Source organism: Pholis gunnellus (assembly GCF_910591455.1).
Source record: "Pholis gunnellus genome assembly, chromosome: 24".
Lineage (NCBI taxonomy): Eukaryota > Metazoa > Chordata > Actinopteri > Perciformes > Pholidae > Pholis > Pholis gunnellus.
In genome coordinates this window covers 6650422-6663611 of record NC_136551.1, presented here as the reverse complement: position 1 = coordinate 6663611, position 13190 = coordinate 6650422, and positions in this window count along the sequence as shown.

The window sequence follows — 13190 nt, the reverse complement described above, 5'->3', positions numbered from 1 at the left end:
GGAGGATCAACTGATTCGTTCTTTTTTATGTCATTAAGATGACATGTGTTTGATATTGAGAGCTGGAAATCTGTAATATAAAAGTCAAAGTGAAGGAAATATAACGTCTATGTAATGTTTCCTCTTCGTTGATAACCATCTGTATATGTACTGTATATGCTTTAAACTGAACCTGCAACTCACCCAGAAGTGGGTTCCCAACAGCACACGGGACCCTAACAGAATGACTCTTTAAAGGGTAAATCAACACTAAATACAGCAGGTGATTCTGGAATTAGGGGTGCACACAAAACTGAACATTTCTACCTTTGAGCACAGATGAGGGTCTCTTTGTCAGGACACAAAAAAACTCTGAAGATCAACAAAAACACAAAAAGACTTTCAACTGCAGTTAAGTTGCTCTGTGAGATCAATCATTACTCTGTAACTCAGGATTCATGTAGTGGAGTAAATAGTAAAGCAGTACGAAGTAGGTTTTACTACTTACTAAGTAGTATCTTATTGAACTGTCTATAAAACTCTTTGTTTGGTAGTGTTGGGAGGACGAAAGTAGTCCAGTAATGTAACGGCACCTCAAACATGTACTTAAGTACATCAAAATGATTTGTTGTCTCCTACATGGGCCAGATAGCAGAGTAACAGTATTCTGCTGCTCTTTATGAATCACGGTTGATTTACTCTTTAAAACATTGAGTACCACTAGAGTCAGGTCCTTTTTGGGGGCTTCCAGTGGTGGCTATTGGGAAACCTGTCAGGTGATTGTTTTTGTCTGTATATTGCTTAATGGCTCTTTGTACTTTCTCTTATACTTTTTCATGTAAAACAGTATTGGAATATACACATCATTTTCAAAGCAACATAGAGCCTCACCATGCACAGCACACAGCTATTACTTTTGAAATGAAATGTATTGAAGATATATTAGAAGCAACTTGTGTTGATACAAAACTGTAATGCTAATAAACACCTACTGTTGAAAGGTTGGATAATGTGTGTTGTCTCCAACTACATTCAATGAACTGATCTGAAAATGGCACAGCCTTTACACTGTATATAAACCGTATTATTCAGAGTCAATGTTCTCATTTTAATGAACCCTTCCAGACGTGTTTGAAGAAAAAAAATGAATTGTGTCTAAAAACTGATATATATGTATTTTTTATTTTTTATTTTTTTTACACAAAAAGGTCAATCACCTTTTTAAAAATCTTAAAAGAACATCAGTCCTTCACCCATAATCTATGCACATGTTGTTCCTTTCTAATGTCTGATTGATAATTAATTGAACACTTCACATCATTCTCATTGATGAGAATGTGAAACTACAGTTTCCACACCAGACTGGTGTTGAGCTGCTTTAATCAGATTTTTCAATTTCCTGAAAGAAGTCGTTATGTCCTCTGGTAGGACGTTCCATTGAGAAAGCTGACTGTCCCACTGCAGGGTGACAACAGAGTACCACACCGTCTCTAATCAAATGCATGTTTCTGGAATAAGTCATTTCAAATCTTCAGAGTTCAGAAGATGATGTTTCTTCAGTATCCTGCAGTGATGATATTGAAAACTGCATGCAATGTAAACCAAACTTGTTTGTGTAAAGATAAGTCGTCAGTTGTTCAATGACAACTCACTCGGCAACCTCATTTTTTCAAGTTATTCTTTGTCAGATCCACAGAAGCACTCGTTGGTAATGAAAGATCTCAGACTCCCTCCAACAATGCTCATTATATATGCATATACAGTATGTAAATATTTATAAAATTTAAATAAATATAAAAATAAATATACAGAGATGTGAACAGGTAGTGAAACAGTGAGGAAAAGTATAAAAAGGTAACGTAACAGTGTCAGATCTTGAGAGTCTAATGTCCTGAGGGATGAAGCTGTCCCTGACCTGCTGGTGCAGGACCGGATGCTCTGGTACCATCTTCCAGTGGCAGCTGAACACTTTGTACCTGAGGTGATACTCTGATGATCCTGTTGGCCTTCTTGCTGCACCGCTGGGTGTAGAGGTCCTCCATGGATGGCAGCTCCGTCCTGATGTGCTGAGCAGTTTTCACCCCCCTCTGTAGAGCCTTAGCTAACGGCGTCCTCGACACTCTCAATGGTCCTCCTGTTGCAGAGTATCCTGGAGTCTATGTTGAACCTCCTCAGCCTGTGGAGGAAGACTGGCTGTTGTCTCCCCTGTCCTTGTGATGGAGTCTGTGTGGTGAGTCCAGGTCAGGTCCTCCTCCTGACTCCCTCCACCATAGTCCCACTGATGGAGATAGGGGCGTGTCCTTCTCCCTGTCTCTTCCTGTAGTCACCAGTCAGCTCTTCATTTTTTGTCGACATTGAGACGGAGGTTGTTGTCATGGCACCAACATGACAGGGATCTAATCTGCTCTCTGCAAACTTAATGATGGTGTTGGAGCTGTGGGTGGAGGATGTGGTGGTCTGGGCTCTGTACTGGCTCTATACCTATATTTGTCTTTAGTTATTGCGCTCCAGATTTAAATATAGCAGGGACAGTGTTTCCAGTCGTTGGGAAGTTAAAATATCTTAGAATTCTTTTATGAGGCGTGGTATCAAGTTGGAAAGTATCTCTATGGGAAGCAGCAAAACGTATCTAAGCCACTTAAAAGGCTCACTTAAAAAAAAAAAAGTCAGTTCAAGTGTATATTCAGAATATTTTCAGCACTTGTCCTTGCCGTCAGACAGCCCTTTCTGAAAGTCAAACTGCTATGTTCTCTTTAAAGCCATCAGAGTTTATAAAATGTTCTAAATATAGCATACACTATAGATTTATCAGGTGCCTTTAAAATGTTTTGCTGCTGTCCGTTCTCAGCAGTACATTGATTTCCTCCGTGCTGGTACTACTGTCTATTTCTCCAAACTCCATCTACTGTAGTAATACACTTTTGTTTAGGATAGATATATACTTTATTCATCCCAGGGGAATTTGTTAGCTACAGCAGCAAAAAATATACTAAGCAATCAAAGTGACAGAGTAAAAAAAAAAGTAAAAATATTAAGTATAAAAAATACACAGAGTAGACTACGGAGAAGTAAAGTGCACTGGACACAACAGACTGGTAGAACATCTCCAACATCTTGCTGCACACGTTGAAGGATCGAAGTTTCCTCAAGGAAAAGAGTCGACTCATCCCCTTCTTGTACACAGCGTTGATGTTGGTCTTCCAGTTCGGTCTGTTGACGATGGAGACACCCAGGTACTTGTACTCCTCCACCATGTCCACATCCTCTCCCAGAACTCTCAGCGGTTGTGGAGCCGTCATCTTCCTCCTGAAGTCGACCACCATCTCTCTGGTCTTGGCCATGTTCAGAATCAGGTGATTTCTACCGGCCCACTCCACAAAGTCATCCACTACTGCCCTATACTCCTCCTCCTGTCCATCCCTTATACACCCGACCACCGCAGAGTCATCAGAGAACTTCTGCAGATGGCATGACCCCCGAGTTGTACTGGAAGTCAATGGTGTACAAGGTGAACAGGAAGGGAGACAGAACAGTTCCCTGTGGGGCTCCAGTATCAATGACCACCGTATCATCACACAGCCCAGTCACACTAACTGTGGTCTGCCTGTGAGGTAGTCAGTGATCCAGGAGACGGTGGACACGTTAACTCCCACCACCCGCAGCTTCTAACTCAGCAGCACTGGTTGGATGGTGTTGAATGCACTGGAAAAATCAAAGAAAGTGATTCTCACAGAGCCACCGGTTCCATTCAGGTGCGACTGAGCTCGTTGCAGCAGGTAGATGATGGCGTCGTCCACTCCCACATGAGGCTGGTATGCAAACTGCAGAGGGTCCAGTGATGATTTCACCTGCGGCCGGAGGTGGGCCAAGACCAGCCTCTCCAGCATCTTTATCACATGAGATGTGAGGGCAACTGGTCGGTAGTCGTTGAGGCCAGATGGAGTCGTCTTCTTTGGTACAGGAACCAGGCACGACGTCTTCCACGGCACCGGGACTTCCTCCTGCTTGTTTGCCCTCTCCAGGGAGCCCCCTGTTTGTCTCCCTCCAACCTTCAAGCCAGTTATCTGCTTCATCCCGGTCCACACCTCCCTCACGTTTTTCTACTGGAGTTTGGCCTCCAGCTTCCTCCTGTAGGTGTCCTTGCACTCCCTGAGCTTCTCCTTCAGGTCGCACTGGACTCTCCTGAGCTCGTCCCTGTCCCCAGACCTGAAAGCAGCTTTCTTCTTGTTAAGAAGAGCTGCTTGTTGTTGGGGAAGCAGTGTAAAGTCTGGGATGGTATGGTGGTTTGTTCACAGAATTTAATGTATTCTGTGATGCAGTCCGTCATGATGTTGATGTCCTCCCCATGTAGTCCACACAGCACTTCCCAGTCCGTTGACTCAAAGCAGTCCTGCAGGGCGTCATTAGCCTCCTGAGACCACCTCCTCACAGTCCTGGTGGTCACAGGCTGCCTCTGCACCAGAGGAACATACTTCGGTGTTACCAGGACCAGGTTCTGATCAGACCTACCAAGGGGGGGAAGGGCAGTAGCACTGTATGCATCCGTGGCATTAGCATACAGAAGGTCCAGAGTTGTATTGTTCCTTGTGGGGCAGTCAACATACTGGTGAAAAGTTAGCAGGGCTTTATTCAGAGTGGTGTGGTTAAAGTCTCCAGTAATTGCCAAAAATGCACCAGGGTGTTGACACTGCATTCTAGACACAGTGGAGTGGATGGTGTCCACTGCTGCCTCAGCGTCAGCTGATGGAGGGACATTAATCTTTTTCACTTTAACTTAACTTAAATCACCCATAAGTGGAGTGGATCATAAAATGTGTCATTAGCTGAAGTGGGTCTGTTTAAGATAATGAAGGACATTTCTTTACTGCTTTGAACACAACACGTTCACATTTAATGCCATTTTTCACATACATCAGCAGTTGATTCATTTAGACAAAAAATGAATCAACTGATCACATCCTTCTGATGTTAATGTGTCCACCAAACAGTCCTCTCGGTTTCACCTCAGTGAGACAGTTTAAAGGTTACGTGTGTGAGCTTCATTCAGGGCGCCACTTGTTGTGATGTCACAAATCCTGCAGGCCTGTCCATGTTAAACTGAAATTTAATGTGAGCACAGATGATAAATGTGAAAACACTCATTCTGCTCTATGTGAAGCTCAAACATCACATAAAGACAGTGAACGGGGACTTTAACAAACAAGTTAAGATCAATGAATTGTATCTGCTCAATTTGTGTAATGTTGTGTAAGTATTATTGTTCAATACATTTCTTTTGCCTTTTTTCTAAGCAAGCATCAGTGTTGGAAACCGCAGATAGCCCCTCCCACTGGCACTGTAACCATGGCAACACAGATAGAAACTACACACATCTGTTATTCCAGCGTTGATTCCAATGAAATGGAACACAGAGATCAGAACATCCGAGTTGACCTAGATTGGGAGGAGCAGGTTGTTGAGAGTCAGAATCAAATTAATGTATCAAATCAAACAAAGACAATATTCACAAATGATCACTTCAGAAAGTATTTAAGCATTCACTGAAGCATTTAAATTGCATGGATCATCGTACTGGTCAGAATTCTATCTTGTGTTTACTACAGACGACAGAATGTTCTGTAACCTGATTTACACTGAGGAGCACAATGAGAGAAACATTACAGCTATTTACTGGCACACAAAGCAAACAAACAAAGTCAGTGGTATTATTTAGCAGTCACTCACGCAGACAGAAGAGGAGAGGCGGTGTGTTGCCATGGTGAGAATGTGATCATTATCATCGTCAGTTGAACAACTGTGTCTTGTTATGAGGATGAATAATCATTGCGAGGACTGTGAAATTGTAACTCGAAAACTGTGTGTGTGAGGCAACTCTCTCTCTCTCTCACACACACACACACACACACACACACACACACAATATTGTACCAACAAAATCATATGTGAGTGTGTGAATCAGAAGCTGTAATTTGCCACCAGTTTTTCAGTGTGACACACACACTGTCGTGTCTGTTTACTCTGGTAAATATCAGATTGGCTTGTAATCTGCATTTGTTAATATAATGTAGCTTTTTCCAGCTAGTATCAGGTCTCTCATGAGCCTAACAAGGATGCTAATTTGGTATGGTACGCTCTTCTATTTTTAGCATTGAGGGAGCTCCTCATTGATTATTCATACATATATAGATGTAAGTTAACATATTCTAAATGTATTGATGAGGCAGGTTATGCTAATGAACTGAAAGCAGCAGGTGCTTACATACAAAAGTAATTATTAATGCAGAATGTATGTCCAATTTTAAATGAATTACTATTGGGGTGTCGTAATACAGCAGTCCAATAATTGCTTATTACAGAAATCATGTAGGAATCTATAGTAGACTGACAGGATTGATTTTTCACAAACAACGGAAGTGCAATCAGAGTCAGAATCAGAAACCGTTTATTTCCAATGTATGTTGCACATGTATACAAGGAATTTGTCATGGCAGGTGGTGCATAACATTAGACAATCAGCAACAATCACAGAGCAAGAAATAGACACATATTAAAATGTACAATAGAATATAAAAGAATATAAAATGAAGTGCACAACAAACAGATAACAGGTCTATGTGTCAAGTGTATTTAAATGAAGGAACAGGGAAGGGATGTTCAGGGGAGTGAGGATGTCAGAGTCAGTGGGGGTCCCGGGCTTTATTGATGAAGCCAACTGCCGATGGGAAGAAACTGTTCTTGTGGCGTGCGGTCTTGGTCCTGATGGACCTCAGCCTCCTGCCTCAATGCGGCTGATTGAAATCCTCTGCATGAAGTTTCCATTGCATGTACAGTAACTGTATTAGCAAATCACACTTGTACTTGCTGCAAGAGAATGCTTGGCCACAAATGTTGCCACAGCAATTTTTTTCAGACAAATACGTCAAATTACAGCAAATTACCGTTCCCAAAAATTGCCTGTAATGCTGTAAATATACAGAACAGGTTTTCCTGCCAAAATTAACTAAATTACAATATATTTTTGATAATGAATAATTAAAAACAAGAACCTTCCTGGTTTATTTTGACTTTACGAAAGAACCCAGTCTTTCTACAGTCATTTCACATTAAAATATTGTTTCATCTACTATAACGAAGAAATAAAGTAAATGCAAAAGGGCATAAAACTAAAAAACAAAAACAAAACACTATGACACAATATACACACACAATAATTATTGTAGAGAATTGTTATGTTATAAATGTTGCATTGGACATTTAAGGAGCCATGGACCACAAAGGTCCATGAGACATTGGCGTTTCTTCCCTGCCATGGTTAGGGTAAAACCAATACAAAGAACATTTGGATTTTAATGCTACTTTGTGATTAACAGTCGACATTCCATTTCCTAACTCTTAGTTAGTATTTTTTTTTATCTATTTCTAACCGTAACTAAGCATTTGATGATTTATTTTCCTAAACCTGACTAAGTTAAGACAGAAATAAACATACAGTCTTTGAAAAGACTGTTTGAAACAAGTGGAAATTGACACATGTTGCTGGCTTTTGTAGGAAAAGGCACACAAAATGTACACAATTCTACAGTCTGTTATTCCTTTATAGACTATTACTTTGAATAACAGACCATTGCTGTGGACGCTGTGACGACTTGAATGAACTCTAGTTAATTTCACTTCCTGTTTTCTTTTGTCATTCACTTATCCATGCTTCCACGGTTACTTTACATCCTGTCTTTGTTTAGTTTCCTGCCTGTTTTGTTCTGCACCTGTGTTCTATTTGCTCATCAGACCTCCCCAGTACTTAAATCCCAGCTGTTCACCAACCAGTTGTCAGATTGTCTCAGTCATTTCAATAGACGAGTTCTCTTGTGTCAGTTACGATTCCTGTGATTCCTGAAAACTGCTCCTGTTTTATAAACAGGTCTGGTCAACTCAGGGTCCAAGGTCAGTCAATTAAGTGTTCAGGTTTAGTCAGTTTAGAGTTAGTCAACTCAGAGTTCAGGTTTAGTCAGCTTAGAGTTAGTCAACTCAGAGTTCAGGTTTAGTCAGCTTAGAGTTAGTCAACTCAGAGTTAGTCAACTCAAGAGTTCAGAACTATTCAACTCAGAGTTCAGGGTTAGTCAGCTTAGAGTTAGTCAATTCAGAGTTCAGAGTTGGTCAACTCAAGAGTTCAGAACTAGTCAACTCAGAGTTAATCACCTTAGACCAGTGTTTTTCAACCTATTCTGAGCTGCGGCTATTTTTTACATTAAAAAGATCCCGCTGCACACCAACAACCAAAGAAGTTACAAAATGACACCTTTTAGCATAATACAGCATATATGCCAGGGGTGTCAAACTCAATCACAGAGAGGGCCAACGTTGAGGGCCAAACAGGGTCAACATTTAAAAAACAGGATAAAAGGGATATTGGACAAATAGGCTACATTCTTTTATGCATATGTACCAGAGCCAGATGTTTGGCATCTTCTCTTGGCTGCCAGTTCATTAAAGTCTGGCGTTCGGTTCTGTGCTGTGGAAACCCTCACGATGGAGTGAAGGTGTGCATCAGTGAGACGACTCCTGTGTGGGTTTTTGTTCATCTTCATCACAGAGAAAAGCTGCTCACACAGGTATGTGCTTCCAAACATGCAGCGCATTTGAGCAGCATGTAGGCAGAGTTGAGGTACCGTTTCAGGGATGAAGCTTGGAAACTGTCCACAGAGTCATACTTTGCCTTGAGTGTGTCATAATACTGGAGGTTTATCAGCTCCATTTGGATGTGCACAGGTGCTCTTTTCTACGTCAACTGCAAACGGATTGCTGAGCAGTTCAAATTTAAATTTCTGAGCTGCAAAGTCTGCAAATCGCAGAGTGAACTCTGTGCCAAGTGTGCCCCTGTGAATTAACTAATCAGCAAAATGTGCAGTCGGGAACACAGCGGTGGAGACACGGTTTGGCAACACGGACAGTGACCCAAGTTTCCTTGCTGCATCTGAGTCTCCCATAGGCGCAGCTTGGCCTGGAAAGCTCTTACTGCATCATACATGTCGGTGATCATACATGTCGGTCCCTGAAGCTGGAGGTTTAGCGCAGTGAGATGCTTCGTTATGTCGCACAAAAAGGCCAGCTCACATCGCCACTTTTCGTCCCAGAGCTCTGTGGTGTGGCGGGCCAGTTATGATAGAGATATGATATTTTCTCGCGGGCCGGATATAATTGGACCGAGGGCCGGATTTGGCCTGCAGGTCAACTGAGAGTTCAGGGTTGGTCAACTCAGAGTTCAGGGTTGGTCAACTGAGAGTTCAGGGTTGGTCAACTGAGAGTTCAGGGTTGGTCAACTCAGAGTTCAGGGTTGGTCAACTGAGAGTTCAGGGTTGGTCAACTCAGAGTTCAGGGTTAGGCTCTGTTTAAGAAATCATTCAAGTCCAGTTCAGAAGTTGCTGTGGTGTTATTAAAGCATGCCGGCAAACTGGTGACCTCATAGACACAGAGGAGATCTGAGCCTGTGAGTTGACACAGAACAAATGAAAAATAAGCATTTCATACAGGGAGCGACAGCAGTGTTCAGACTGTATGTAAATACTATGAAACATAGGTAAGGGGAGACCATGACAAAGGGCAGGAAGGGGGGCATTCACATTCAGACCTGCAGGAAGGACAAACACTCGACACAGCAGGGGGGCTGAAGTAGCACCTAGGTTAGGAAGTCTGGCCACAATGTGTATTCTTCATCAGCTCAAAGTTGGTTAGACCTGCTTTCTGAAACGGAGCCCTGATTTCCATACAAGTAATGTGTTTGATATACACTGAAGCACACACAGTGCTTTTCTTCTAGTTACTCTCATTTGCTCTAATCTGAAGTCCTTGGTGTGGAATCTACAACAAAAGCTTTTTTAAATCATTGAAAAGGTCCTGCTCGTTAGTAAATGAGATAAATTGTCCTTTGGGGTTCTTTCCTGAAATAGTGTGTAAACCCTGCCAGGCTTTCTCTGTGTCACTCTGTGACTCTGTCTCATCCCTGTGGGCTGCCTCGCTGATTTTGGTTTTGATCTTCCTTTGTACTCTTCCCATTTCCTCCTTAATTCCTACGGCCTTTTCCTTCCTTCATCAGTGCAGTAAGTTCTGTTTTACCGTTCTCACACAGTTATTTCAGGAATTAACATTTGGTCTTATGGAGATTGAACCTGCTCATCTCTGCAGTATCTAAGTGATCGGACTTTTCACCCCTAAAATATACTTTCACACCAAATAATATATTTTCCTTACATTAAACATACTTTTGTTTAATCATTGAACAATCACATGGGAGCTTGGGAGCTTGGGTAATTGTGTGTGACTTTCTTGGTGTTGCCCAACAGTCCACTTACAGTCTTCATGGTGGTTTCATACAAAGCACGTCATCTTGCCTCACCTTATGAACCTGGTCAACTTTCAAACTGAGGCCATAGAAAAGTTAGTGAACTCCTATCATCCTGTAGCAACCAAACCTTTTGAAAATGTAATAAATAACTTATTAATACAACAAGAAGACACCGGAAGAATTTGTAGTCTACCAATGGGTCTGACAAACACTGGACCGGTGTTCAACACTTGGTATATGAAAGCATCGTTATGAAGTGACGCATTTCTGCCGTTTTTTCTAAACTGAGTGGTTTTGGTTCCTAAGCCTACGTTTGGTTTTGTAGCATAATGACATCCTGAAAAACAAGTAATGCCTAGCAACGCAAAAGAAATGGACCGGCTCAGCACAAAACCAATAGGTTGCATTTTGTGACTATTTCATGAACTGCTGGGAGACTGGGTTGACCAGTTAAAATGAAAGGTATATAATACATACATGCATGCATGAAAGACATATGCGAACATTAGAAGTTCAGGACCAAATAGTAACAAATCAAAAGTAGAATCAAGAAAAGAACAGGGAACACAGTATGCAGAAAGAGGATCAAACACTGTGACAATGACTGATCTTTTATGAGTGAGTTGGATGGTACGTCATACAAAATCTAAAGAAATGAAAGAGAATGTGTGAAACAATACAAAGTTCAGCAGACTTCACAAACATCAGGATAAACTACATGTGTGGAAGCTGTGGATGAAATAAAGACAGCAGCAATAAATCATTGCTGCAGGGAGCTGTTTATTTATTGATGAAGGCTTTCTTCTCTAACCTACATCAAAGACAGAGTGACACAGGTGTGTGTAAGTGTGTAATGTGTACTGTGCTCATATGCTCTGGATGTGCATATGAGCTGTGTTTTACAGGAGGCATGACACCATATCATCAACATCACAATTAGTAGAAGGAAAGTCCATTTTATTTCTATAGCCCAATATCAGAAATCAAGGGGCTTTACAATCCGTACAGCAGACGACCCCCCGTGTCCTGAGACCCCATTCCGTTTAGGAAAAACTCCCACAAACCCTTTAACAGGGAAAATGAAGGAGGTGTCAGGAAGAGGGATCAGAAGTGTAATAGAATCACCAACATAGTGAAGTTACACGATAGACAACCAGTATATGACAAAGATATGGAGAGACTGTGAACAGATATGAAGGACGGTTCTTCTCCTCCCGGAACGGCATCTACTTCTACGACGAACACATCACCGAGCCGGAAGACATCCAGCTTTTCACAGACGCAGCACCCTCCATCAGCTTCGGCGGCGTCCACGGTGACAAGCGGTTCCCATCCCTCACTCCTTTTCGCTATCTACGAAATGTATCCCATTGTCTAATAGGCGGACGGCGGTCCGCATCCGGACCCAGGACCGATGTGAGAGTCAAAGGACAGAGGATGTCATATGTGTACAGATTGTAAAGCCTTCTGAGGAGAATTTGTGATTTGTGATTTTCAGCTGTACAAAATAAATGTAATTGTAACTCGTGTCAGTGAGGAGAGGCTCATTTTATTATCGAGCATTTGGGATTGGTAAAGTTACCGGAATGAAGCCGTCAAACTCAGCCATTTATCCGTTTTCCGTCAGTAACCGGTACTACTAAGACTGTCGATCACTAACGACACAGAGATACAACGGTGTTATACTATTGGCTCACAAGCAAGTGGGAACCAAACATCAGATATGTTATACAGAAAACAAAACCTCATTTTGCAGGTCACTTGTTTATTCATACTGAACGTGTCCGGTGTCCAAATTCAAGACTTCCTCTGGTCCCCAACAACACACTCACCAAGTGTGAAGGAGATCTGCTGAAGACATATGAAGAACACGCAGAGAGACAGACAAACGGACAGATGGAATGGATGGAGATGGAATTCATGCTTTGTATTTATTAAGAGGAACAGTTTCATTCACCCAGGGAAGTGTCGGACACATCTCTCACGTGCAAATGCTCTACGGGCTAGCTAGTCGGGTTTAGCATAACAATGACCGATGTGACACACTGCCAGTTAAAAGAACACCACTAACTGCTACGTCTCTGCCAATAGAGAACCCGTTTCTTCTTCTTGTTTTCTTGCTCATAATTCCATTTAAGTTTGTAAGTCAGACATGTTCAAACAGCAACAGAGCTATAAAACGAGTTTGTAGTGTTTGAGTGGTTTAAAGCTGCAGGTCACAGCAGATGACCTGTTCATATAAAACGGTGTTTCCCAAACCTTTTAATCCAGTGTATGCTCACAGCTCTATCAGATCCAGTACTGGCCTAATATCCCAAATGTTGAGTTGAATCTAATATTGAACTTATTCACATTATTCTTTTATTATTACTTATATCATGGTTCAATAATCTGTTCTAAACCAAAATACAACAGTGGTAAACATCTGAGCTCACTTGCTAACAACTTTCCATGTAAAATATATCACAAAAAGCTGACTCGGCATGTCAGCATTGGAATATGTTATTGTGACATTATATACACTGAAGATCAGCCTCGCATGAATATGTTATCTTTCTTTTTTGTTTAATGTCCTTCTGAACCGAACTGTGTGATGAATATCTAACTATAAGGTCTACTTATTTTAGAGACTCTGCTCACAAACCTAATTCATATTAAGATCAGAAGGTCATGGCACACTTGAACCAAACAGCACAGACCTTCTTACCCTCCACCTGACGAGACCCAGCTTGAGATTAGTCCACGCTATACATAAAGACCTCCAAATCCAACCCCAAGTCTTTAGTTTAGTCTTGTCAACTACAATATGTGTATTAAACCTGGGACCTCAACACTCTGTCAGTGTTAACACCAGTGATGCAGGTAACTCTTT